The sequence below is a fragment of the Microcebus murinus genome, chromosome 7 (genome assembly GCF_040939455.1).
Source record: "Microcebus murinus isolate Inina chromosome 7, M.murinus_Inina_mat1.0, whole genome shotgun sequence".
Taxonomy (NCBI): domain Eukaryota; kingdom Metazoa; phylum Chordata; class Mammalia; order Primates; family Cheirogaleidae; genus Microcebus; species Microcebus murinus.
Window position 1 is genome coordinate 29,927,810 of NC_134110.1, and position 26,327 is coordinate 29,954,136.

Below are 26,327 nucleotides of genomic sequence, written 5' to 3' on the forward strand. Positions count from 1 at the left end.
TTGTAGGAGGCACCTGGACAACTGCATATACCCTTATAAAACTTACATCCCAGTTGGATGGACAGACAGTTTAGCAATTAAACACCATAAATCTGATGCCAATGATGAAAAGGAAATCTGGGAGGCCATGCGAGGACCCAGATAGATGACAGCCTTAGTTTGGGGTCTCTAAGAGGGCCTCCTAGAAGAAATGTAGAGTCCCAGAAGATAGGAAGAAGTAAGTTCAGTGTATATAATAATCATGATGAATAACATCCACAATTTATTAGTACTATAAATATATACCCACAAACTCACACATGAACACACACAGAAATTCTCTCACATACACACAAGCAAACTAGAGTTTTTTCAAGGTAATCCCCTCACTTCTTGGATTCTAACCTGCTGCTCAATGGGAGAGAAATTTCTATAAGGGTCTAGCTGGAAATTGCCAGAATCTGAGGTCTGACTCTTTCTGAGCACTTTTTCAGATTTACCAGGATCTACATGCTGGTGAATAGTTTCCTAAATGACACTTCAAAAAAAGAAGTCTGTGGTATTATTTGCTTTCATTCTCTTAAAAATTGTTGGGGTTTTCGTAAAAGTATGGTAGGTCTATGAAAGTGTGTTAAATACTAAAGCCATTTTAGGGTCTGGTACATGTGTATGTCTCATAAGTAAATGGAATGTAGATTCTTCCCTGGGGCTACCCCAAATCCCAGGAGATTGAGTGTTAAAGCAGGGGTTGTATGATCATTGGAATAAAACGTGTTACTTTTATGAAAATGTTCCCCTCATCTATACATAGGCAAAGAAAATAATACCTATCTCCTAGGGCTTGTGAGACAGCATGCCAGGTGGCAAGGGAGCCAGAGTCCTCTCCATCTCTGCATTGCTTTCTCCCTGCCCACCGTCCCTGATCTTTCCGTTACACATAAGATCTGCTACCATCACCACCCGCCTCTTTCCAGCTTATCTTTTGACACAGAACCGCCTGTTTAAGCAGTGGGTTCCAATTGTAAAGGATCCAAAACGTCTATTTAGAGTAGTGGTTTTCAGTCCTGACTGCACTTGGAACTGCTGAGGGAGATTTTTATTAACAAACAGAAGCTATACACAGGAATGTCTCAATTGGTTTGGGTTAAGGCGTAGGCATCAACTTGTTTTCAAAGCTCCCGAGGTGATTCTAATGCACGCCCAGCATAAGAACCATTGCCTAAGGACGGTCTTTCTTAACCCGAGACCAGAACACACCTCCATCTGTGCTGCCTGGGGTGCAAGCTCAAAAGGAGGGTTTCTGGGTCCCACCCAAACTGATAAATCAGATCCTCTGAAGCTGGAGACCATGAAAGTGCATTTTGATCAGCTCTCCAGTGACTCTTATACTCTGTAATGTTTGAGACCCACAGTTCTTGTTCAAACCTCCTTTTTTCTTTGAATATGAGTAAACCACTGAGGCTGCAAAATGGGGAGAAACTGACCTAAGACACCATGTAGGATACAGGGTCTTATCCCAGATATTGGAGGTATAATCCACCATTCATTCCAATGGTTTATATTCAAAGGAGGAAGGAAAGTTGAATGTTTTATTATAACTTGTGCAAAAAATTAAGTGCCAGCTTCTTGAGTCAACTATAAAACCAAATAAAAGTTATAATGGAAATATAGAAAGACAATAAAATTTTGACAACGTTAATGAGACATATAAACCTTTTTGGCTAAAAATGAAAAACATGCCTGCTTGAAACATTACATGCACATGGCAATAACCTCTAACTTGTAAGGTGGTTTAGATTTTGATGTTTTACTTCTTTGTACCATGTGATTTAACTTCCTCAATACTATTCCAATTTCTAGTATTGAACACACACACACACACACAGACACATACACACATCGATGGTGCATGGTTTGATACCAAACCATGATATCAGTTTGGTTTTACTTGACTAGACACAAACATGCTATTTACATATTAAGCCTTTCTTTTTCATTTTTTCATCAATGTGAAATAATTAAATCAATATAACTGGACATTTTATGCCAGTAGGTTACAAACACACACCTATATCTGAGGCTAATAATACATGACTGTTCATGAATATGAGGTGATCCAGGACACTTACACATATTTTCATAATCATTGCAACAAATTTGCACATGGATACACACACATCTTCATATAGAATGTCAAGACCGTTGACCAGTTAGGCAAACCATAGTTACAGAAATGTCAATTTTGACCACATGAAATAAATACTTTTTATGACTTAGATTTTTTAGGAGATAAGAACAATTAAAACACGAATTGTGCTTTTTGAAAAAAACTTTTAGACTGAAGGGTAGGTATTTCTTTGTGTTAACTAGGTGATTCTCTTTGGATCTCTGGTTTCACTAAATGCAGATTTTAAAAGAAGATCAGCTTCTCATAGTGAAGCCCAATGGGCAATGCACTTGAAATGCACATTTTATTTACCATATGTCTGTTTCCTGGTTTGTCATTTAGTAGACCAGAAGGCATATTTTTCAATCACTCCTACAATATCATTCAATGTCTTGATACATCATCCTCCAAAACTATGCATATGTCTATAACTTTTCCAATTAATGTTCTAACTCTGTGATTATTCATTACCACTTAATGAATAATAGGGAATAATGATAGGGAATTTTGAATGAATGAATGAATAATAGGGAATTTTTTTTTCATACCACACAAGTAGCTTTGTGTTATTTTGTTAATCCTTTTCATTATCATATAAACACATTTGTATGTATATGTAATTTTATTTAGTAAATCCAACTATCTTTTTATTTATAATTTTTCACATCTATTTTATTCTTATAAATTTTACTCAAACCTGTTTTCATATAGGTCTACATTTCTTATTATTTCTATGCCCTTGGTAGTCAAAGCTTCATTTTCTCTGCAATTAATTGACATACAATGTTGAGATGAGTATCTACCTTATTTTTCCCTGAACCAAATTTCAAAATATTATTTAACAACCATTTTAACTTCAAATTTTAACCACTACCCTTCCATATATTAAAGTTCAAGCAATATATTATCTCTTTCTACTACATTTTTTATCTCCCCTATCAGAACCACAGAATTTAATTTGTTTGAGGTTCACAATAAATGTGCTATGACAGGATAATCCCCTCTCTAGTGGGCATCTTTTGTAAAACTGTCTTGGATATTATCCTATGTTTATTGTTTCATATTTCCTTTAGAGTCACTTTGCCAAATAGTATAACATCACATTAAGATTTGGATTAGAACTATGTTTTTTTTTTTTTTTTTTTTTTGAGACAGAGTCTCGCTTTGTTGCCCAGGCTAGTGTGAGTGCCGTGGCGTCAGCCTAGCTCACAGCAACCTCAAACTCCTGGGCTCGAGCGATCCTTCTGTCTCAGCCTCCCGAGTAGCTGGGACTACAGGCATGTGCCACCATGCCTGGCTAATTTTATATATATATATCAGTTGGCCAATTAGTTTCTTTCTATTTATAGTAGAGACGGGGTCTCGCTCTTGCTCAGGCTGGTTTTGAACTCCTGACCTTGAGCAATCCGCCCGCCTCGGCCTCCCAGAGAGCTAGGATTACAGGCGTGAGCCACCGGGCCCGGCCTTAGAACTATGTTTAAGTTATAAATTACTTTGGAACAAGTCATAATTCTCATACAAGTGAATGAGCCTCCCCAGGAAGACAGAATAGTTCTCCATTTATTTTTACAATTTTTACATGTTTTCAGATAGCATGTCTCTAAGTTTTTCACTAGGTTTTTTATATGTCTATTGTTGCTCATATGACCGATAGAGTTCTAGTGATATCAAAGATAAAAAGTTGAGACTCATTGAAGTGGACATTAATCAACGTCTCCAATTTCACTCACACCACTGCTTGAGGTTCACTCTACAGCATGCCCATGTTCATTAGTGCTGTTTATCTTCTTTATATATATTTGAAAGTAATAAACATGCACATTTCTAAGACTATTTGAAAATCTGAACTTTTAGTCCATTCCATAATTGAATCATCACCATTAGCCCCATTGTCCTTAAATGCCAACATTTTTATTATCCAATGACTCTTCTTCCCGGGTGGGAACGTTGAACCACTGAACCATTTGCATCAGGGCCTACAGTCCCAGGTGGCACCTTCTGGCTCTTCTGCTGAATGCTGTAGAAATTTGTCTCTGGCTTGTCCAAGGCTGCTGCAGTCACCAGTTCCTCTTCAGTCTCCTGCTTGGTCCTTGACTGTAGATGTCCCTTATGCTCCTTGGTAGGGGACCTGATGATGCTACAACAGTGATTCAAGATGACTGGGATGTTGGCAGTGAGGGGGCCACAGCCAGGAGATGAAAGAGATAGTGACGCTGCCTCTCATCACTCTCCCTGAGCCCAACGTCCACGATGTCCCAAGAATCCCAACGCTGCCTCAGGTACTGCCACTTTCCCCCAGGGGAAAGTGGTGTCTTTACTAGTGACAGGCTTTCCTACCTGATTTGTCTTCTTTTTAAATTGGGAAGAAAACCTATTGCTCCTCTGTGCAGATAGAATGCCCTCTCCAGGCACCTCTCAGGTGCAATCTCTTCCACTTACCAGATGGTGGTTTTCACTCCACTGCTCCATGAGCTGGCATCTCAAACCATTTCCCAGGTCTTTCCCAACATGTCTTTGGCTCAGTAGAAGGCAAGTTCTTGGTGATTAATATGCTGTGCATATAAACTGGTTTTTAAAGAAGTGAGTTATACTCATTTCAAATAATGCTCATCTTTTTTTAAGGCTGATCACTAACCAGACTAGGCAATCTTTCGAGAAGGAACTTGGAATTGTGTGTTGGCATATAAATATTCATTCATGATTATGCTGTAAATTATTCATTCCCAATTATTGCGGTTGCTTAGCCTCGAGGGGAAAAGGGTCATTATAGCTGTGACTTCTCCCTCCAAGAATTGAAAAGTCTTTTGGATAATTTAGGAGAAATACTTCTTGGATACTACCTCAAAACTTTGAGTCTGTACTAAGATATTCAAATATCGAAAGTGATATTTCTTTTTATTTCATAAAATAAATTTTACCCTAAGGAATCTTAAAAATTAAGCTGGCACTTTGGGAGGCAGTGAGTTTTCTGTCACATTTAGTGTTCTAGTAGAAAAGATATGGATACCATATAACTCTTTGAGAAAAGCATTTGTTTGTGATCACCCATTTTACCCCTTATAGCATTGACCACACTGTCAATCATTTTGGAAATATTACAAAAGACGGTCAATAATTCAGTTACTGAAGTCAAACAAATCTGGATTCAACTTGAAGCTCTATCACTCATAAGTAATGTAGTATCACTCACAAGTATTGTAGCCTTTTTTTTTCTTCTTTATTTCAGGATATTATGGGTGTACAAATATTTAGCTTATGTACATTGCCCTTGCCCCACCCAAGTCAGAGCTTCAAGCCTTTCCATCCCCCCAAAGGTGCGTACCACTCCCATTAGGTGTGAATATACCCATCCCCTTCTTCCTCCCACCTACCCAACACCAGATGAATGTTACTACTATATGTGCACGTAAGTGTTGATCAGTTAAAACCAATTTGATGGTGAGTCTATGTGATGCTTGTTTTTCCATTCTTGGGATACTTCATTTTGTAGAATGAGTTCCAGCTCTCTCCGGGATAATACAAGAGGTGCTAGATCACCATTGTTTTTGTGGCTGAATAGAACTCCATGGTATACACATACCACATATTATTAATCCATTCATGTATTGATGGGCACGTGTGTTGTTTCCACATCTTTGCAATTGTGAATTGTGCTGCTATAAACATTTGAGTGCAGATGTCTTTTTTATAGAATGTCTTTTGTTCTTTTGTGTAGATGTCCAGTAATGGGATTGCTGGATCAAATGGTAGATATACTTGTATCTATTTGAGGTATCTCTATATTACTTTCCATGGAGGTTGTACTAGTTTGCAGGACCTGATCAAATTAAAAAGCTTCTGCACAGCCAAGGAAACTATCACAAGAGCAAACAGACAACTTACACAATGGGAGAAAATATTCACATGTTACACATCTGATAAAGGACTGAAAACTAGAATCTATATAGAACTCAGGAAAATCAGCAAGAAAAAAGCAAACAACCCTATCAAAATGTGGGCAAAGGACATGAATAGAAACTTTTCAAATGAAGATAGAATAATGGCGAACAACATATGAAAAAATGCTCAGCATCTCTATTCACCAGGGAAATGCAAATCAAACCCACAATGAGATATCGCTTATCTCCACTGAGAATGGCCTTTATCAAAAAGTCCCAAAACAATAAATGTTGGTGTGGATATGGAGAGATAGGAATACTCATACACTGCTGGTGGGACTGCAAACTAGTACAATACAGGTTTTTAATACTGTGAAATGCCCAGAAAGGGCCAAGGGCAAGACTGTAATTAAATTCATTTATCTTTGCAGGGAGATATGAATATTCATAAGAACAAAATAAATGAAAACTATGAATAGTGTCATACTGTTTCTAGCCATGTTTTACTACAAATGAGTTACAAAACCTTGGGATTTTACCCACCTTCCAGAGTTATTTTGTGACCATATTAATTAATGTATTTCCAGCCAGTATAGCAAGCACAATGTGGGGGATATAGTATGTTCTCAACAAATGTCAGCTGCTGTCATCCCACCAACATCATTGCAGTGGTTACTCTGCACCATGCAGTGACACAGATCTTTCCCATACACTAATCCTACTTGTGGCGAGGAGCCCTCTGGGATATTGTCAAATTCCCCCAGGGTACCAGTGGTGATACTGGACCTCAAAGAGTAATATTTGCAAGTTTAGGTAGTTGGTAAGTAGGCTTGCAATATGTGCTCAGATCTTCCGTCTCAAAGTCCAGGCTCTTTCCCCACATTTATCTGTTCATTCAAATTAGCAACGATAATGTCTCTGGAAAGAAAAGCACACTATGTAGGAGGAGGCCTGAGAGAAAACACAGTAAGCTGTGCACGGTGAATAATAGGATGTGGATTGCTCACATGCCCCAGAGGAGGTACAGCAGGGCAGAGATGCACAAGGGCCTTGACCTAGCCCGTGAGCTCTGGGGTCTGGGATAAATCAGTTTGCAGACAACTTTACACCCATCACATTTTCAAAAATACAGAGAGGTACAGACACATGACGTATTTTGAAACTGGGCTTTTGTAGGTAGCAGGTATACTACGGGTGTACTACTCCAGGAGGATGACCTCCCACGATCTCTGCTTTTTGCAGGTAGATTTGATTGTGACAGTCTGTCCACAGCAGCTTGAGGACTCAATAATCAGATTATTCTGGCAGAAAGACATTTAATTGCCAATTAGCATAAGGAGATCTTCCAGGCTGCCAGGGTTGGGGCCTGGCAAATGATAAAAGGCCTAGGTCCTAAATGGTGCCCTTCAAGATATTTAAATGGGTTTGCGAGGCAGCCTGTCACATCTCGTTGCTGTGATAATTAGATTATGAAAAAGAGAGGGGAGAGAGAAGGCAGCTGATATAACCTGTAGAAGCTCTGCCAGGGGCCTGCAGTGGGTAAATTGGCAGAAGAGTTGACCTCCAAAGGGTCACATTCAATTCGAGCTACAGAGCCAGAGTTAGGAGCATTGACTCACAAAATGTTTGGTGTCTAAAGGGTCCTTTGACGGAGTCTTACCCAGTTACTTCCAAACGTCAGTCATTTGGTGTGCTTGTTTTAAAATGTAGGTTCCCAGGCCTTGCCCCTGCAAATGCCATGTCAGTAAACTTAGGTTTGGCCTGCAGGTGGGAGCTGGGGGTCTATATTTCTCCTGGAAGATTCTGATAGACACAGTTCCATAGTCACTGACCCCGTTCAACATCAACATTTTGCTGAGGGGCAACTGAAATATGGACATTTGCCTGAGATTGAATCATAACAATAGCAGCACCCACACTGTACCAAGCACTTTACGTACGTTGTACCTCGTGCTGTCTTCCTGGTAAGTCATGCAATGGGGTCTGTATTTCCCAATTTGACAGATACTGAGGTTCTGAGAGGACCGGGGACTTGACCATGGTCACACACCTAGTAAGTGATCAACATGAGAGGGCATCCGTGCCTCTCAGGATACCTGCTTCCAGAGCGTGAATGGAAGGGCTTCTTCTCATAGTACTTGACGTCAGCATGGTCTGACCCATGCCTAATCCTAACCTCATCTACAACTCTCTCCACCTCAATCATGACACTCCAACACCCTGGCTTTCTTTCAGTTTCTCAAAGAAATATGGAAAGTTCTGATCTCAGGGCCTTTGTACATGTCATTAGGACTACCTAGCTACCTTCCCTTCAGTTCTTTACATGATTATCTTCTTTTTCACCCATGCTACAGGAAGAGTAATATTTGTGTATGGGTGCACACACACATGTACAGATATACACACACATACACATGTATATACAGAGATATACACATATACACATATATGAATATATACATTCACACACATACAAACATACACACATATATACTCAAATACACACACATATACAAATACACATAAATACACACAAATATACATACATATATACAAATACACACACACACTTAAACTTCTTTTAGTGACCTCCCAATGCACAGAGGATAACAGCAAGAATCCTTACCAAGACCTGTAAGCCCCACCTCTCTCCAGACTTCCCCCGCACCACACTTTTCCTCACACCTTGGCTTGGCAACCATGTGGTCTTTCCATCCTGGAAGCCCTCTCTGAGGCTCCCTGCTAAGCCTTGACACACCTATGACCTTTTGGCTTTGTTTTGTCGTAGAGTCTTGGGTTATTATTTTTACCCCTCTTCTTTGAATTGATTGCTACTCAGCTGTGAGGATCGCTTGCTGGGGAAGTCTTCCTGATCTCTCTAACTGCATATGCTTCATGGATTTCCGGTGAACCTGTCGTTCACCATAATAGCCCTTGTCATTTCATAGCTTTGATTTTTAAAATTGATTGCCTCTTTCTTCTACTAAAATACAATGTCATTTTTTACTCACCATTAAGTCCCAGAAAAGTGCTTGGTACACAGTAGGTACTCAATGAGTACATTTATATGATTAAATTAATGAGTCGCTTAAGAAACACTTAACTATCACCTCTGCAGAAAGGTCTTCCTTGACTGTTTCACAAAGTAGATTTTCCTATTACTAATTATTTTTCTCATTCACAGTAATAATGACAAATTATAATTATTTGGTAAACTTTTACCTTTCCATCTCCCCCCATAGGAATGGAAGTTGCGGGAGGGTCCAGATGATATCTGCCTTGTTCACTTCTAGAGCAGGGTTTGGCATATATCCGGTGCTTATGTTTACTTGTCAAATGAATTGGTAGGAAGCAGATTCTCCATTCACAATTTTCTCCACTCAGCACACAGCATCCAGCCGGCAGCCTCACTCTGGTAGCATTTGGGCCCACTCACATTGTGATATTGGGGACATGATTTCCACTTTCTGGATCTTTATTTTTTCACATAAAGAAAAAAAGGGATGAGATCACATGACCTAAAGTGTCTTTCCAGTGTGGACATTCAGAAAATTCTGAGTGAGAGTCACTATTTCTTATAATGAACAGATGATATTATAACTTCTCATTACTTCTGAAGGGTGCGTAAGACCCAATTCAGAGGTGGAACTTTATTTTTTAGACCAGTGTTTAGCATTTTTCCTTCTCATAATGCACATGACAAATGAAGTCATGTTCAGAGTCCAATCTCATGGGGTGACCTGGATTTTTACGTAAAATATACAGGAAGATAAATCATCCCAACTTTTATAATATCCTGGCAAGGAAGAGGTAGCACACATACATTTAAGGAGAATTTACATCAGAGCAGTTTAGGAAAAGAACTATTGCACCCTGTGGGCAGGAGGCAGGCAGTCCAGGAGAGAAAGTCCACATCCCAAAGCTGGTGACAATGGTGAGCCATGGCACCCTAAGCCCTGAAGGGCTGGTGCAGGTGCAGTGACTAGAACACAGAGATAGGCTGGGCTGTACTTGCTAGTCAAGGAACACAGCTAACCTGCAGAGATCCTGCAGGGAGAGAGTGGAAAGAATAAACACCTTGATTTGATCACCTGCCCTCTCTCTCATCCCTTGCTCCCTATTAGCTCTCAATCCATCCTGGAAGTGGAGGGCAAGGGGTCTACTGGTGCAATCGACTGTAGGTCAGCACAGGTGAGCTTAGAGCCTGGTGGAAAGGGAGAACGTGCATGGAGCAAGTGGATGGTGTGGGGGATAGAGAGAAAATTTACAGCACACCACTTTAAGGAGACATCGAAATGCAATCAAGAAGAATTTTATAGAGATAACCTTGAATTGCTCTATTTATAAAGTATATCATTTGCAAACATCAGCATTTTAACGGTTATTAGTCTCAAATTACTTGTGACACATTTCTAAATCATTTGAGGTACATCAAATAATCCTCACCATGTTGTACTGGGAACATCAGAGAGGGAATAGAAATCATTTAACTGGAACGTATATGACCTGCTTTGTTCCCAACAAATAATATTTTGTGAATGTAAAGATGTCGATTTGAAAAGAGTAAAATTATCCAAAAACATAATTCATTTGCAATATCATCTGCATATATTATTCTCTTAGGTTCACCTTCTATTATGGGTAACAAGAAACAGGATATATGACATGTATTTATACAATTTGCAATTTAATGAATCCAAGGGTTTTTACCCATCAACCATATAAGCATCTGAGAACAACTGCAATCCTCATATTATCAGGAAAAGCATCATTACTGCAAGACATTTTGGTTTGATACAACACCCCCCCCCCGTCTCTGCTGAATGGACTAGATTAATAGGGCATAGTGTTCAATTACTCACTATACTTCAACTATATCATTCTTCTATGCTTTCACTGTAGAAGATTGTTCTTCAATGATAGTTTCACCTCTGATTGTGACAGGACCAAGAAGTATTAGGTAAACACTCCTTTTAAGAATTACTATCTATCATATAGATGAGATATGTGTGTGTGTGTGTGTGTGTGTGTGTGCATTACATATTACAATTCTATGGACATGTAATAAACCATCTCAATATGCATTCTATACACATACATACATATACATATGAATTCTATGAATGCATAATGACCAACCCTAAAATTTAGAGGTTTAATTTAGCCAAAATAATTTATTTTCTTAGGATTCTGAAATTGGAGCAAAGCTCAAGGAGGGAGGAACTTATCTGTGGTAGGCAGAATAATGAATTCCCAAAAATGTCCCATTCCAATCCCCAGAAGCTGAGCATATGGTACAGCCTGTTATGCACCATGATGTGAAGATGGGGGATTATCCCGGATTATCTGAGTGGTCCCAATGTAATCACATGAGCCCTCAAGAGCAGAAGAGGAAGACAGAGGGGAGGTGTGAAAGACTCAAAGTATGTGTTGTCGCTACTTTAAAGATGAAGAGGGCCACAGGAAAAGGAACTGAATTCTGCCAACATCTTCCCTGCATGTCCTGGGAAGTGGATCCTTCCCAGAACCTCCAGTAAGGAACTTGGTCAACAATAGATTTTAAGCTTTGAGACCCCAGGTAGAGAATCTAGCTGAGCTGCGCTGTGCCTTGACTTTTGAGCCAGGTGAACTGTAAGATAATAAATGTCTTTTTTTTTTTTTTTTTTTTTTTGGCTGCTAAATGTGCAGCAATTTATTATGGTAGCAACAGGAAAGTAATGCATAGTCTCTGCTCCCCTGGAATCAGCTGGGGTAGACTGACTAGGGCTGGAAGAGTCAATACCAGGATGGTTTCATCCCGTGGCTGGCAAATTGCTGTTGGGAGCCTGCCTGGGGCTGCCAGCCAGGACCTTGGTTGTCTGTTGGGCTTTTCACAACAATGTGACTGGGTTCTGAAAGGCGTGTTCCAACAGCCATCATTCCAACAGAACATACCCCAAAGTACATGTGCTTATGAAACCTCTGTTTGCAAGACTAATGTCACATTGGCCATACCTGGCCACATTTAGAGTCAATATTAGAGAGGTGCACACAAGATGTGGATCCCATAAAGGGTGGCTCATTGTTACCAAAATAACAGTTGACCACAGGCTCCCCTCTGGTCCTGAGTGATTCAGCTCTCTCCCACATACAAAATAGCAATTGCTTTTAGCCCAGAAGTCATCAAAGTCTCATTCCCTAATGGCATCAGGCTTAGGCTTATAGTCCAGGGTATTATAACCATTCAAGTCAGGTTCTGATGCTGGTAAGTTTCCTCGAGTAGACCTGCTCTCAATCAGAAGTTCTATAAACTGAAGAGAAAAGTTATCTGCAACTCCCCCAACATAACCAATATTAATAGTAAATCAAGGACAGGAAAACTGAAATAGACACTTCAATCAAACAGGAGAAAATGAAAGACACCTGGCAGTCACGTATCCATAGCAACTCTGCAATCCAGCTGGGCATGTGGCACGAGTTCCCTGCTTAGAGCCACGTGCTGTTCTTGGGAGGGGTTCTCCATGGCTCTGGGCTCTTCTCTCTGGGTCTGTCCTTTGAGTCCTTATTTGTTTTCCATAGGAAATGGTTCCTGTGACCCGCTGATTAGCTTTCTCAACCTGCTTCTTTCTCATAGAACATGGGAGGCTCAGAGGCTTCTTTTCATATTTTAAAATTCTCTGTTTCTTTTATTCTGGTTTACCACTTCTATCAATACAAATTTCTTAACTTCTTTGTGGGTTTTCTATGACTCTAACTGGGGTTCACTTCATTAGATAAAAGCCACCCCCAAAAAATAATCTCTTAAATCTCTGGCTACTTTCTGCTCTAGGTACTATTTGAAAATTCCATTAAGATTCTTAGTCTATCTTCTTTTGAAAGCTTCTATTCATGTCTTTTGCCTACTTTTTTATGGGGTTGTTTGATTTTTTCCTTGCTTTGTCTGAGTTTTTTGTAGATTCTGGGTATCAGCCCTTTATTGGATGTATAGGATGCAAATATTTTCTCCCATTCTGTGGGTTGTCTATTCACTCTATGTGTTGTTTCCTTGGCTGAGCAGAAGTTTTTTAATTTAATCAAGTCCTATGTGTTAATTTTTGTTGTTGCTGTGATTGTCTTTGGGATCATCTTCATAAATTCTTTGCCTAGGCCACTATTTAGATGACTTTTTCCAACATTTTCTTCTAGAATTCTTATAGTTTCATGTCTTAGGTTTAAGTCTGTTATCCATTGGGAATTAATTTTTGTAAGTGGTGAGAAGTGTGGATCCTGTTTCAGTCTTCTACGTGTGGGTATCCAATTTTCCCAGCACCATTTATTGAATAGAGGTTCTTTTCCCCAGTGTATGTTTTTGTCTGCTTTGTCAAAGCACATGGATGTATGAGGATGGTTTTATATCTGGGATCTCTGTTTTGATTCATAGGTCTATGTCTTTGTTTTTGTGCCAGTACCATGCTGTTTTGGTTAAAGTCTCTAATCAGGGAAATGCAAATCAAAAGCACAATGAGATATCAACTAACCTCAGTGAGAATGGCTTTTATCAAAAAGTCCCCAAACAACAGATGCTGGCATGGATGTGGAGAGATAAGAATACTCATACACTGCTGGTGGGACTGCAAACTAGTACAACCTCTACAGAAAGTACTATGGAGATACTTCAAGGAACTAAAAGTAGAACTACCATTTGATCCAGCAATCCCACTATTGGGGATATACCCAAGGGAAAAAAAGTCATTTTATCAAAAAGACACATACACTGGAATGTTTGTGGAAGCACAATTCACAATCACAATGATGTGGAATCAACCCAAGTGCCTATCAATACATGAGTGAACTAACAAAATGTGATATCTGTATACTATGGAGTACTACTCAACCATAAAAATGGTGAACTAATTTTGTAACAACCTGGATGGAACTAGAGATCATGAATCTAAGAGAAGTATTGCAAGAATGGGAAAACAAACACCACATGTATTCACTATTAAATTAGAATGAATCAATTAACACCCATGTGCACAAATGGTAGTAAAACTCAACAGAAACCAGGTAGATGGGAGTGGGGAGGAGGGGACCAGTAAATTTACAACTAACAGGTACAGTACATGCTACCTTGATGATGGGCACACTTATAACTTTGACTCAAACTGCACAAAAGCAAATCATGTAATAAAAATGTTTATACCCCCATAATATTCTGAAATTTAGGAAAACAAAGATTCTTAGAAGCCCTTTTATCTAGTTGAGAAGTTCTATGAGACATACCTTTAAGATTCTCAGGAGTCTTTTTGCCAAGCTGAGTCTAACAGGCTCCACCCTAGTTTTTAAAAATTATAACAAAGAGTCTTGTGGTTATTCCCTTGAACTAATCTCAACCCAGAAGCCATGTTTTATAGACAGTTCCTTGAATTTGATTTTCACCTAGAGGCCATTCCTTACATTTCAAATCTTTTACTAGGAGAGACTAGGGATGAGAACTAATTTTATTTTTAAATGCAGCAATTTCTGGCTCCTTTATATTCTCCAAATTCTGTTTAAAAATTGAATATTTCCTTATTTATATCACTTAGCTGTACTTTATCACAGGCAGCTAGAAAAAAAAAGTCAGTTGGCATTTTGAACATTCTGCCTGGAAATCTCCAGGTCAGATCTACAAGATTATTAGATAATGCTTTTTCTTCCACATTTCCCATGTGAGAGTTTCATTACTTTTTCTGCTATCTATAGTGCATAAGTCAGATGCCCTTTCATGCAACCTCCAGTTGCAATTTCTTTACTTCCTTTGCAGCCTCCCACTACCAAGTCCTGAAGCAAATGCCAAGTTTGGGATTTTTATAATGTCAGCAACTCATTTCTAATACCCATTTCTATTTTCACTATATATCACTGCATAAAAAACCACCCCAAATATCAGTGGCTCAAAACAAAAATAATCATTTTCTCGTGATTCTGCAATTTGAGCAGGGCTAGTAAAGGTAACTCAGCTCCCCAAACATGGCTCCAGCTGGGGGAGCTGGAGTGGGCAGGGGATCCATTTCCAGAAGGCTCACTCATGTGCCTGGCAAGTCAGTGCTGGCTGTTGGGGGAACCTCTGCCAGGGCTGTAAGCCAGGTCTCCAGTTCCCCACATGGCCTCTCCAGGTGGCCAGGTGGAGCATCTCACAACATGGCACCTGGGTTCTGACAGGAAGCATTCCCAAAGCTAGTGTGCCTGGTAAATCTGAGCACCCATGATGCTGGCTAATCTGCATGAGCAGACATCAGTCACATGACAAAGCCAAAAGTCAGTGTGAAACGAAACTACAAGAGTTCCTGTGGACAAGCAGCGTGATTCATTGTGTGTGTGTGTGTGTGTGTGTGTGTGTGTGTACATAATCTACCAAGGAAGTTTACATTTGGTTATAAATCTTAGAGAAAATAAGGTGAACCCAAAATTGGATGGGGTGCTGCTTCTTGTACCTGAGTCACTTTTATGTAAATGCAAATGACCAAGAATAGCCAAGACGTCTTGAAGAAGTAGAGCAAACATGGAGGCTTTCCATTCCCAGAATTAAGATTCATATAAAGTTTCATAATTAAGACAGTACAACAAGCAGTGCAAAAAAAAAAAAAAAAGCCAATAAAGGAATGGGATAGAATAAAATTTCTACTAATACACACCTATACACACACATGACCACACATTAATGCAACAAATGAATGATTCTGGATCAACTATATACCCATATTTTAAGAATATTGATACTTATTCTTTCTTCCTTGCATACATAAAATTCACTCCGGATAGATTTTTAGATCTGAGTGTAAAAGGCCCATTGTTATAAATTCTAAAAAGTAACATTGAACCATAGACTAATGTCATGGTGTAGGCAAAGTCTCTTAAACAGGAAAAAACATGCACTAATCATAAAACTTTTTTAAAAAATAAACTTGTTTAAGATATAATTAAGGATTTCTATTCATCGAAATGCACCATTAGTAGAGTAATTTTATAAGCCACAGGTGGCAGAGGATGATTATCTAACAAAAGACTCATATTCAGAATAAAGTAATCTTTTAAAAGAATAAGAAAAAGAAGGATAATTCAATAGAAAAATGAGTAAGAGATTAAATAAGTACTTTGCAAAAGATTAAATCCAAAAGGCCAGTATGTATATGAAAAAGTGTTCAATCTCTTTATTCAAATGTAAATTTGAACCACAGCAAGATTCCAATGAATGCCCTCCTACCTCAAAGGCTGAAATGCAAATGACTGACAACACTAAAGGCTGTGCAGATTTGTCATCTTAAGGCTCATGCTAAGCTGGTACCAGTGTAAATTGCTACAGCCATTTTGTAAAACTGGTTGACAAAATCTATAAAAACTGAACAAATGAATACTTTATTGCCTCAAAATTTGATTCCTAGGTAATAACTAAGAACTGTAAGAGCATTTGCTTATCAAAGCCATGGGTAAGAATTTTCATAGTAGCACCATTTGTAACAAAACTTGGAAACAACTCAATGTTCATATTTGGTAAAATGGAGAAATGTGGTCTATTCACACAATGTGATAGAAGACAATGAAAAAGAGCTAAACATCGCCATTCCTAACAGCATAGACATTATAAATCTCGGAAAGATAATGTTGAGTGGACAAGACCAGACACACTGAGGTACACACTGTATTTTGCACCATCTGGGGCTGTGTATATCTGCACATGTATCTCAAATACAGGAAAAGGTCATCTTTGGTGAGAAAAATCAGGATATATTAATAAGTGTTGGTGGGTCATAGTTATCTTTGGGGATGTGGGTTGTCACTCAAAGGAAAAACCTGAAGGAGCCTTTTTTTTTTTTCTTTCTTTTTTTTTTTTTCTAGAGACCAGGGCTTGCTATGTTGCCCAGGCTGTCTGGAACTCCTGGGCCAGAGTGATCCTCCTGCCTCAGCCTCTGGAGTGCCTGGGACTACAGGCATGCGCCAACACCCCTGACTTGGAGACACCTTTGGGGTGTGTCACTGCTTTTAGTTTTCCCTCAACCTAGGTGGTGGTTAAATAGGTAATTTTTATTTTGTGAAAATTTACTCAGCTGTACATTTTTTATGTGGGCACTTTGAAATTTGACTTTATGCTCACATAAAAAGTTGATTTTTAAAATGATTTTTAGTTATGAAATATGTGATTATAAACTATGCTATGGCAATCCAATTTGAGGATGCTTCTGATGTTTAGGGTCCTTCATAAACTACGTTTTGCCATCATTTCTTTATTCAGTCATGAAGTATCTACTGAAGTGCTACGTGCAAGGGCCTGGCTTATACCCCAGGGAGACCTCAGCAAAGAAAACCAACAGAAATGCCTTCCTCAAGGAGCTCACATTGAATTGTATCGTGAGAGGACCTTGATAAATGTGAGGTTGTTTTCAGTTGGAGAAAACTTTGAATATCATCCCTTTATAACACCCTTCATGTTCCTCACGCTCCCCCCAGCCCCGTCCACGGTGTATCAACTCCCTTCTGACAATGCCTTGAGCAACATGATTATTGCTCCAGAAGTGACCCCTAGGAAACAGACCCACTCAGGAGTTGGATTCTGAAATTTTAATTGATTAGATATTTAAGACATGAACATCTAATCTCTTCACCAAGGAAAAAAATGGGACATTGATGAGATATTGTGCACAGCGCTATGACGCGTACTCAGACCCCCTCTGCAGCTCACGTGATGTGTGCAGGTGGAGGGCGAGATGCTGATTCAGTAATCGGCCCTACCGCTCAGTAGCTGAGATTGCAACAGGGGCTGGCAGCATCTGACCCGCCCAGAGAACATACCTAGAGAAAATGGCAGCCTTAAAGCCCCGAATTCTCAACACAGGTTACAGATAAAAAAAAATCAAAATGTGTCTGTTGCAGTTCCAAAGAAATCCCTTTTCTCCTGTAACTGCAGGTCAGATGTGAATGTGGCATATTAAGTCTGTTTGTAAAGGTCACTGGATTATAGTGACAGTTAGACGGATAATTCTGTCAGGTCTCTCTTGCCACGTCCAGTGATATGATGAGGAGAGAGAAACCCCAAAGGATGGAACATTTGGGTAGACACATGCAAGGTGGAGAAGAATTCTCCAACCCCTCTGAACATTCCCTGCAGCAAAGACAGCCCTCTCTCATGTGTGAAGGAACCAGCCTCTCCCTGCATTTAAAAAATTTTTTTAATTTAAATTAAAAAATATGTTTATATGACTTCAGTTAATAATCATGTGTCATAATTCTTGAAGATTGCTAAGAAAGTAGATTTTAAGTGTTCTCACCTCCCAAATTAATAAGTATGTGAGGTAAGGCTTATGTTAATTAGCTCAACTTAGCCATTCTACAATACATACATATTTCAAAACACCATGTTGCACATGATAAGTATATATAATTTTTTATTTTTAAAATTTTTATTGATATATAATATTAAATATAAATATTTGTACATATGTATGGAGTACATGTAATCTTGTCAATTAAAACAAATTAACTTAACATATATAATTAAAAAAAATTTTCAGAGACTTCACAACGGGTGGTTGAGTGATTCATAAAGGAGGGCGCTGATTCCTCCTGACACCCCAGGGTGGGGCTAGGAAAGTCTTGCTGCAGGAGAAGGATACCCATACACCAAGTGAGCTCTAGAGCCTTTCTGTCGACATAAGTCTGAGAAATTCGAATGGGCAAGTGTTCTAAGAGTGCTAGACTTGGGGGATGAAGTATGACATTGGTTCGAAACTAACTTACCCAGGATTAGCTATTTAACATGTCGGATGGGATGCTAACCCTCTGCTTGATTTGGTAACTGAAAATGATATTCAACCATGGCAGATGCTCAAAGAGGCTGACACGCAGAACTATCCCTCACATAATTTAAAAGGAGGTACTTGTAGACTTAGTGGGATTTTAATGAATTCTTTATATGCAGCTTGCTTAGACATCTTGTAAACATGCCCTCCAGGGCCTCCTGAAGAACACGCCCTTCATGAAAATGTTCAGACAAGCCTGTGGGCGAGGGACACCTGCACCCTGGAACAGCTCTGGTGCCAGAGACGACAGTGAGAGATGCCACCTTGAAACCACACTCCCCGATTTCAAAGGAATGATGGGATCAGGCAGTGCTACAGGTTGTGTGGCAGATCTTAATTATCAGAGGTTAGGTAGGCACAATTACCAGAAGTCACAAGAAGGAGAGACAACGTCTGTTTTGACAGACAGGACTACAAGATGCTGGCTACTTGATCACAGAGTTACTAAGATTTACATGTGCTCCTCTTAAATATTAATATATACATAGGAACATTCCAGATCCGGCAGGTATACAGTAGATTGGAGTCACCAGAGTGGGGATGTTTAGCCTCTTACCCAATTCTCAGACCCAGGCCCCCTTCACAGGGGAAAACCAGTTCCCTTTGAGAAGGAACCTCAACATGCAGCCACAGGTATGTACTGCAAATTGTCACCTGGACAGTCTTCTCAGTGGAATGAGTCTAGCAGAGAGAAACCTGCTCATGGATGTGTTGTGTTAAGGATTTAGCTTTTATGGGGTGGGGGGAAGGGTATTCGACTTAGGATTTTGAAATAAGTGAAATGGCCCCGTTCATGCCTTAGACAGTTATTCCTGAGCCCAGTTAGAGGGGGGCCTCTGAGATAAGGTACATAGAGTCTTGAACTAAAGCAATGATTCTCCATATGGAAAATAGGGGTTGAGCTAAAGAAACTTAAAGATGACAATTGTCAAGCTTTTGTGTTTGTTGGATATGAGAGGCTTAGAAAAGAAGCCAGAGATAAAGAATAAATTCAATGATGAGATCATACAGTGTCAAGGGCCCTGTATATGCTCAAAGTTGCTTGAAATTTGGAGAGTAAAAGAGAGCCACTGAAGAATTATGAATAGGAGAATTAGATAATCAAGAATGATGTTTTATCCTAAAGGTACATGACAGCTGCTACAAAATACTTCTATTGGCAAACTCTAATATGAAGAGCCATTAGTGTGCTTTGAGGTCTTCAGCCTTTAAAAATGATCTATTAATATTTGAAGTGGTAACATATTTCTGAAAACATGCAAGGATGGCTCATTATTAGAAAACCTAGCAATGAGATTCAACACATTTATATACTAAAGGAGAGAAAAGGATGGAGCATCTTAGTTGACATAGAAAATGAAAAGAACTGAATAAATTTAAGTATGAGTAACAAAATTTATCCACGAGTAATAACTCTCTCCAAAATAGAAATAAAAGGAACTTTCTTAACTAGTTTGAGTAAAAAATGTAAGTAACATAGCAATAATTTTCCAGATCACTTTTACAGACTTTACAATCATCCCAATTTTAAAGAATGGAATAAAGATATTCCTGGGAATGGCAAACAATTCAGGATAGTGGTTACTTCAAGGTGGGGAGGGACAAGGATGACTGAAGGTGGCCCAGAGAGAGGTCACCATCTGTCTGCAAGGCCTTGATGCATATTTTTTAGGAAAAAGAAATCAGAAGCAAAATGGCCAAATGTTAATAAGTGTTAAGAGCTGCTATTGAATGATGCATTATATTATTTTTAGTAATATCTACATGTTTGAAGTACTTATAATAAAATAAAAGAGCAAAAATATATATACAGGTTAAAGAAAACATCTATATGGCATATAAGAGTACACAATGAAATGTGAGTTTCCCTCCCATCTCTAACCCATTCCCATCTCCAGCTACTTATAGAAATTCACAAAGTTGTTCTCTGCATAAGCAAGCATTTTACTAAAGGGAAGCATATGAGGTGAACCGTGCTTCATCTTGGTTTTCATTCTCACAAATCATTGAATACCTTGGTTTTTACTCTCACTAATCATTGAACCTCATCTGTGCAGTACTCGAGAAGCAATGCTTAGCAACGCAGGGCAGGCACCTCTCCTCCTCCTGACCGATTCAGGCCCTCCCCTTCCCGGCAGTCGGCTCCCAGCCTGCCCCTCCGGTCTGCCCTCCAAGCCCCAGCTAGGCTCATCTTTCTAGAGCAGCCCCCTGACCAGGCATCTCTGAAGGTGGGACCTGTAGTCACAGCACCTGGGTTTGACCCTTTACCAGCTGTCAAACCTTGAATGAGTCACTTAAGGTTCCTGGGCCCTCCATTCCTCACATCATATGGCTCTCCCCTGCCCCAACACCCTTAAATGCCAGAGCTCCCTGTGGCCGTGCCTCACTTCTCTCTTCTCCCAGTTTGTTCCAAACCGCTGTTTAATTGTGTGCTTGGCTATCTCTCTGGAAACCTCTGACAGCCCTCTGAACACAGTCTCCTTCTATTCACTGATCTCCAGTATCTCTACCCTCACCTGGACAGTGACTTGTCACCAGACCTGTCTGCCTCCCTCACCGCTCCCTGCAAACCTGTCCCCTGCACGTCCATGCCGGGTCTCTGCAAATGGCCCCACCGTCATCCTCCTCACCTTCCATCCAGCCTATCACCTGTGAATTACGCCACAAATTATACCACTTCCTGTTAATTATGCCACAAATATCTCTGTAATTATACTGAAGATATTACTAATAGTTAACATTTAATCAATAGTTAAGTATTTGGCAGACATCATACTGAGCACTTTACATGGATTAATTCATTTAGTAACAACTTTATGAAGTGGATACCATTATTCCTCCCAATTTACACATTAAACGGCAGAGGTTAATGTGCAGAGGTTCAATTGCTCGCCTGGTGCAATAAGCAGCGAAAGGCCCTTAGTAAAAACTCTCCCTCTCCAACTCTCGCCCAGCCTCTGCGCAGCAGCCCCAAACGTGAGCTTCCTAAGACAAAGGAGAGCTGCTGCCTTCCTAGTCAAAAGCACCCTCGCCAGTTCAACACTCATCTCTCCAGCAAGACACAGGTGATCCTTCATCGTCTGCATCATGCCTCCCCGGCCAAAGGGGTTCTGATACCCCATTTTCACGCCCAGAAATTTCTTCCCTGGCATCACCTTCACAGGCTGGCTGCGGTGGAGTGCGACACCTGTACAGCTCTTTGCTGTCCCCTGCTGGCCGCCCGGAGCTATTGGGGCCCCGCGGGAGAAAACCGACAAGCAGTTCAGACCGGTTCTTCCACGAATTTTATGCTGCGCAAGATTTTCCTGATGCAGCTTAGTTTAGTGTAACCCTTGTCAAACTTAATCAGAATTCTCAGAGGTGGACCTTAAATTCCGTAACTTCAGTGGGTGCCTCCACTGACTTCCGTTCCCAGGCAAGACGGAAGAAATCAGGCACAGCAGATAGGGGAGCCTGGGTTTGGGGCGCAGAAGGGCAGGTTCGGATCCCAGCTGTGCCTCGGAGCACATCCACCACCACGTCTTCTCTCTGAGCGTTCCCCTTCATTCGAAATGGGTGATTAATTGGGAGGTTTTGTGGCGTTTAAGATACTGTTGGCCAATTAACTCGGGGTTCTTTCCCTTTTTATGTGTGGAGAGAAAAGAGAATAAATACTAAGCATGATCAAAAAAAAAACACACAAAGAAAATACAAATTATATATATAAAAAAAACTGGCCATTATTTAGGCTTGCTCAGACTACTTAAAATTTATTTCTTGGACCTGAGATATGTTGCCACGCACATGTCTTGAGAAACAGCCCCTCTATGCAGCAGCGCCCTGTGCGTTGGTGAGACTCTAGGGCTGTTTGGTGGGAAGGTCGATACTCAAGGGCGCCGGCTCCCCGTGGGGGAGAAAGAGGATAAAATCCCAGAGGATGAGAAGCCTTGGGAAGCACGAAAGGCGAGTAGACGAGGACCCCCAAGAGGATCCTGCACCTGTTTCCAGGGTGCGTCTGGCCTGCAGCAGCCGGCTGTCACCTCCCTGAGCTCTGCGTCCCCCCCACTACACCCCCCCACCCACAACGACCGCTTCCTCCAGCCCCGCCACCCTGACCCGGTCAGTCCCCAAGTGGCCCAGATCAAATTCTGAGAAAATGACTTCACCTCCAGTGACACATCATCACCTTGAAATGAGAAGAAAATTGGCCAGGAGATGACCCAGGCAGCCCTCCCTGCTCCGTGCCCTGCCTGCCACTCTCATTTGCAGCACTGAGATTGCCTCTCTGCACCTCTGCCGCCCACAGCACGACCTCTCCCGCTTCCCTGGGCCCCGGAGCTGGCCCAGAGGACCCCTGCGGAGGGGGCCCAGCCCTGGGCTCCTCTGCTGTCCTCTCCGGCTCCCCCTCCCCCTCTGCAGTACAGCAAGGATGCTCAGTGTCACTGGTGTTTTCCTCTGACTGGCAGGTTCTTTGTCTTGTCAGGCCCAGGTCACAGGACAGTCACCTCCCAGGGGGGTTTGGGGATATTTCTGGGCTGGGTTCCAGCCCTGCTCCCTCTCCTGGCCCTGGAGCTCTGGGCTGGAAAATAGCACAGGGGCCTCATGCCCTCCTTTACTTCTTACACCTGGGTCCCTAAACCTTCTGGCGTGCACTGCCTGGACCTCTCCTCACAGAGCCCACTGCCACCTCTGGCTGAGGATGCAGGGTCCCCACCGCCCACACTGTGGGCCCTGCTGCAGGCAGCTGCCCACACTCACCCCACCCCAGCCTCCACCCCTCCCTAGGGAGCAGGCTCTGTCGCAGAGGTGAGGTGTTTAGTTGGGTTTCATTGATAGACAATGTATTGTAGAAGACCCTGATTCTTTCTCAAGGGCATCAGTTAATATTGTTGTTGTTATTATTATACTATCATTAGTGGTGTATCTACTGTTATTATTTTTTAAAGAATTGTATAATTACCTCATCTGCAAAGTGAATGCAATTATAACTACATCAAAATGTTTTGATCAGCATTTAATAAGTAAATATTTATATATTTATATGTACGTATATATAAGCACCTGGATCACAAGTGCTTCTTATTATACTGATTATTATTGAAAAAGCCTGTGTGGTGGAAATCTTTAACCCTACTTTGCACGTGACAAAGGAAAAATTACGCATTAAATACACACAGGCATGCACACAGCAGAAAACGCCCCTGGCCTGTGATTTGTGGCCATCTCAGGCACACCCAGCCATCTTCTTGCACCAAAGGGTAGTGATACCTCCTGCAGGGGAAGAGATCTGGACAGGTGAGGAGTATGGGGACCTTCCTGGTCCACCACCCACTGGGGAGGAGTCAGGACTCTCCCTGTGCCCCCATCAGGCTCCACCCTGGGATGGAGGAGGAGACAAATGACAATCACTGAGCAGAACTGGAGAGACTTACATTTGGGATCTGTTGCCTTATCCACAGGCTCCTGATTCTGGTCTCAGCTCTGACAGTAGCTGTTTGATGACCACAGTGGCCACTTCCGCCTCTGTCCTCACCTGGAGGATGGGAGAGTGGAGGAGGGTGGAGGAGTGACCAGCTCTCAGCAGAGCCACTGGGCTGGGAGGCCATGGCTAGTGTACTTTTAGCTGTCTGGCCCGTTGAGGCAAGTTGTCTGGCAGTCCTTGCTTAGCACAGTTTTGGTATGCACGCATTTGTCACAGCAGTCTGGTTGAGTAGTCCTCTCACAGCATGGTTCAAATTTCAGCTGCCACAGCACATGAACATACAAGGACGTTGGAGTCAGGCAGGCTGACGCGACGGTGGTGGGATGGGAGGGGGCCTTCTGCAGACACCTCACAGGCTGAGACTTCGGATTTATAATGTGAGGACCCTGCTGTGGAGGCCCCAGCTCTGCCTTTACCATCTCTGTGACTCTAAGCCAGGGGTCCTCAAACTTTTTAAACAGGAGGCCAGTTCACTGTCCCTCAGACCATTGGAGGGTGCACACTGTGGGCCCTGGACGAGTCAGCTGCTAAGCAGGACAGGCAGCGGCAGCAAAAACACCTGGAGGGCTGGATAAATGTGCTAGGCGACCTGCATGTGGCCTGCGGGCCGTAGTTTGAGAATGCCTGCTGTAAGCAAATCACTTACCCTCTCTGATCTTCAGTTTGCCTGCCTAACAAATTCAGTGAAATCATATTAATACTTGTATTTGGAGGTTGCTGTGAATATTGGTATTTGGAAAGAATTTTAGTGGGAAGTTAAAGCTAGCCCATGATGCCATGGATAAAACCATTCTTTGGAATGTTTGAGATGGTGAACATGCTCTGAAAAGTGAAGTGTTGTGCACACATTAGTTCATGTGTTCATAATGGTTGTTAACTATTATTCTTCCCTGACACTCTTGGGTCCATAGGACAATGGTGCTTAGAAGATGATGGCAGTTTTGCCTCTTAAAATCATAGAAAGGAATAAAAATTTTTCAAGAGACCTGGTAACTTTTGAAATGGGACAGTGGGAAGATGATTCTGGGACACCTATGGGAGATTCCAAGACAACCACAGGAGGGCCCAGCTACCCCCTACTCTGCTCGCCAGCCCTAGCTTCCTTCTCCCGCTGATATCCATCCTTGCTCTTGTCTTCTTTTGTTCTTCTTCTTCTCATTTTTTGTCCTCTTTTCTCCTTTTATGGAATACCAACCAAGCTTCCAGATACAGGATGAGGCCCTGTAGAGGAATACGACCCAACCCTTTCTGTAAGAATCAATCTCATTTCCTGGAGTCCAAGGACAGTGACCTGGAAGGAAGCAGCAAGTGGCCACCCTAGACAGGCCCAGCTTCCACCCTTGCCCCAGGCAGATACCCTCCAGCTCAGCCACAGTGAACAAACAACAGCGACAGTGTATCCATCACTCCCTAAATCAGACCCAGACAGACATAATAGAGCACTCATGCATGTAATACAGAACTTGGTGTTTCTTCCCCAAACCATTTTAAGATTATAATGTAACAGGATGTCCTGGCTTGTACTGAATTCTAAAATTTGGGAAAAAAAGTAATAAAATAAAATTTTGAGGACAGGAAACTGTCCTTTGAAAGATATTGGTCATTTTTATCCCCTAAGAGTAGATTGAATGGGCCATTTTTGGGGAAGACTACACTGTGCTAGGAGACTCGCTACTACATGGCAACGCAATGTAAAGAAGTAATTATCCTCATATCTTGGGAAAAAATTAAATTCAGCAAAGTAACCCAAACTTACTCTCTGAGACATATGAGACGTGTTTTGCTCAGTTATGGGAATTAATTAGATGTAGAATAAGAATCTCTGCAGACTTTGTTGCTTCTCTTGGAGAAATGTCACCACTCTCTGCATGGAGTTGGACATAGACCTTAACTTGCTTCTTCTTATGGAGTGTGCGACTTCTCATAGAAGCAAAAGTGAGGTGAGCCCTGAGGGCTCCAGGAACAGCGAAGGCACTCAGGACTCACCGCACACTGAGGGTGAGCGCAGGAGAGGGGACTCAGGGTGCTGAGCACTGCTGCTTCCAGCG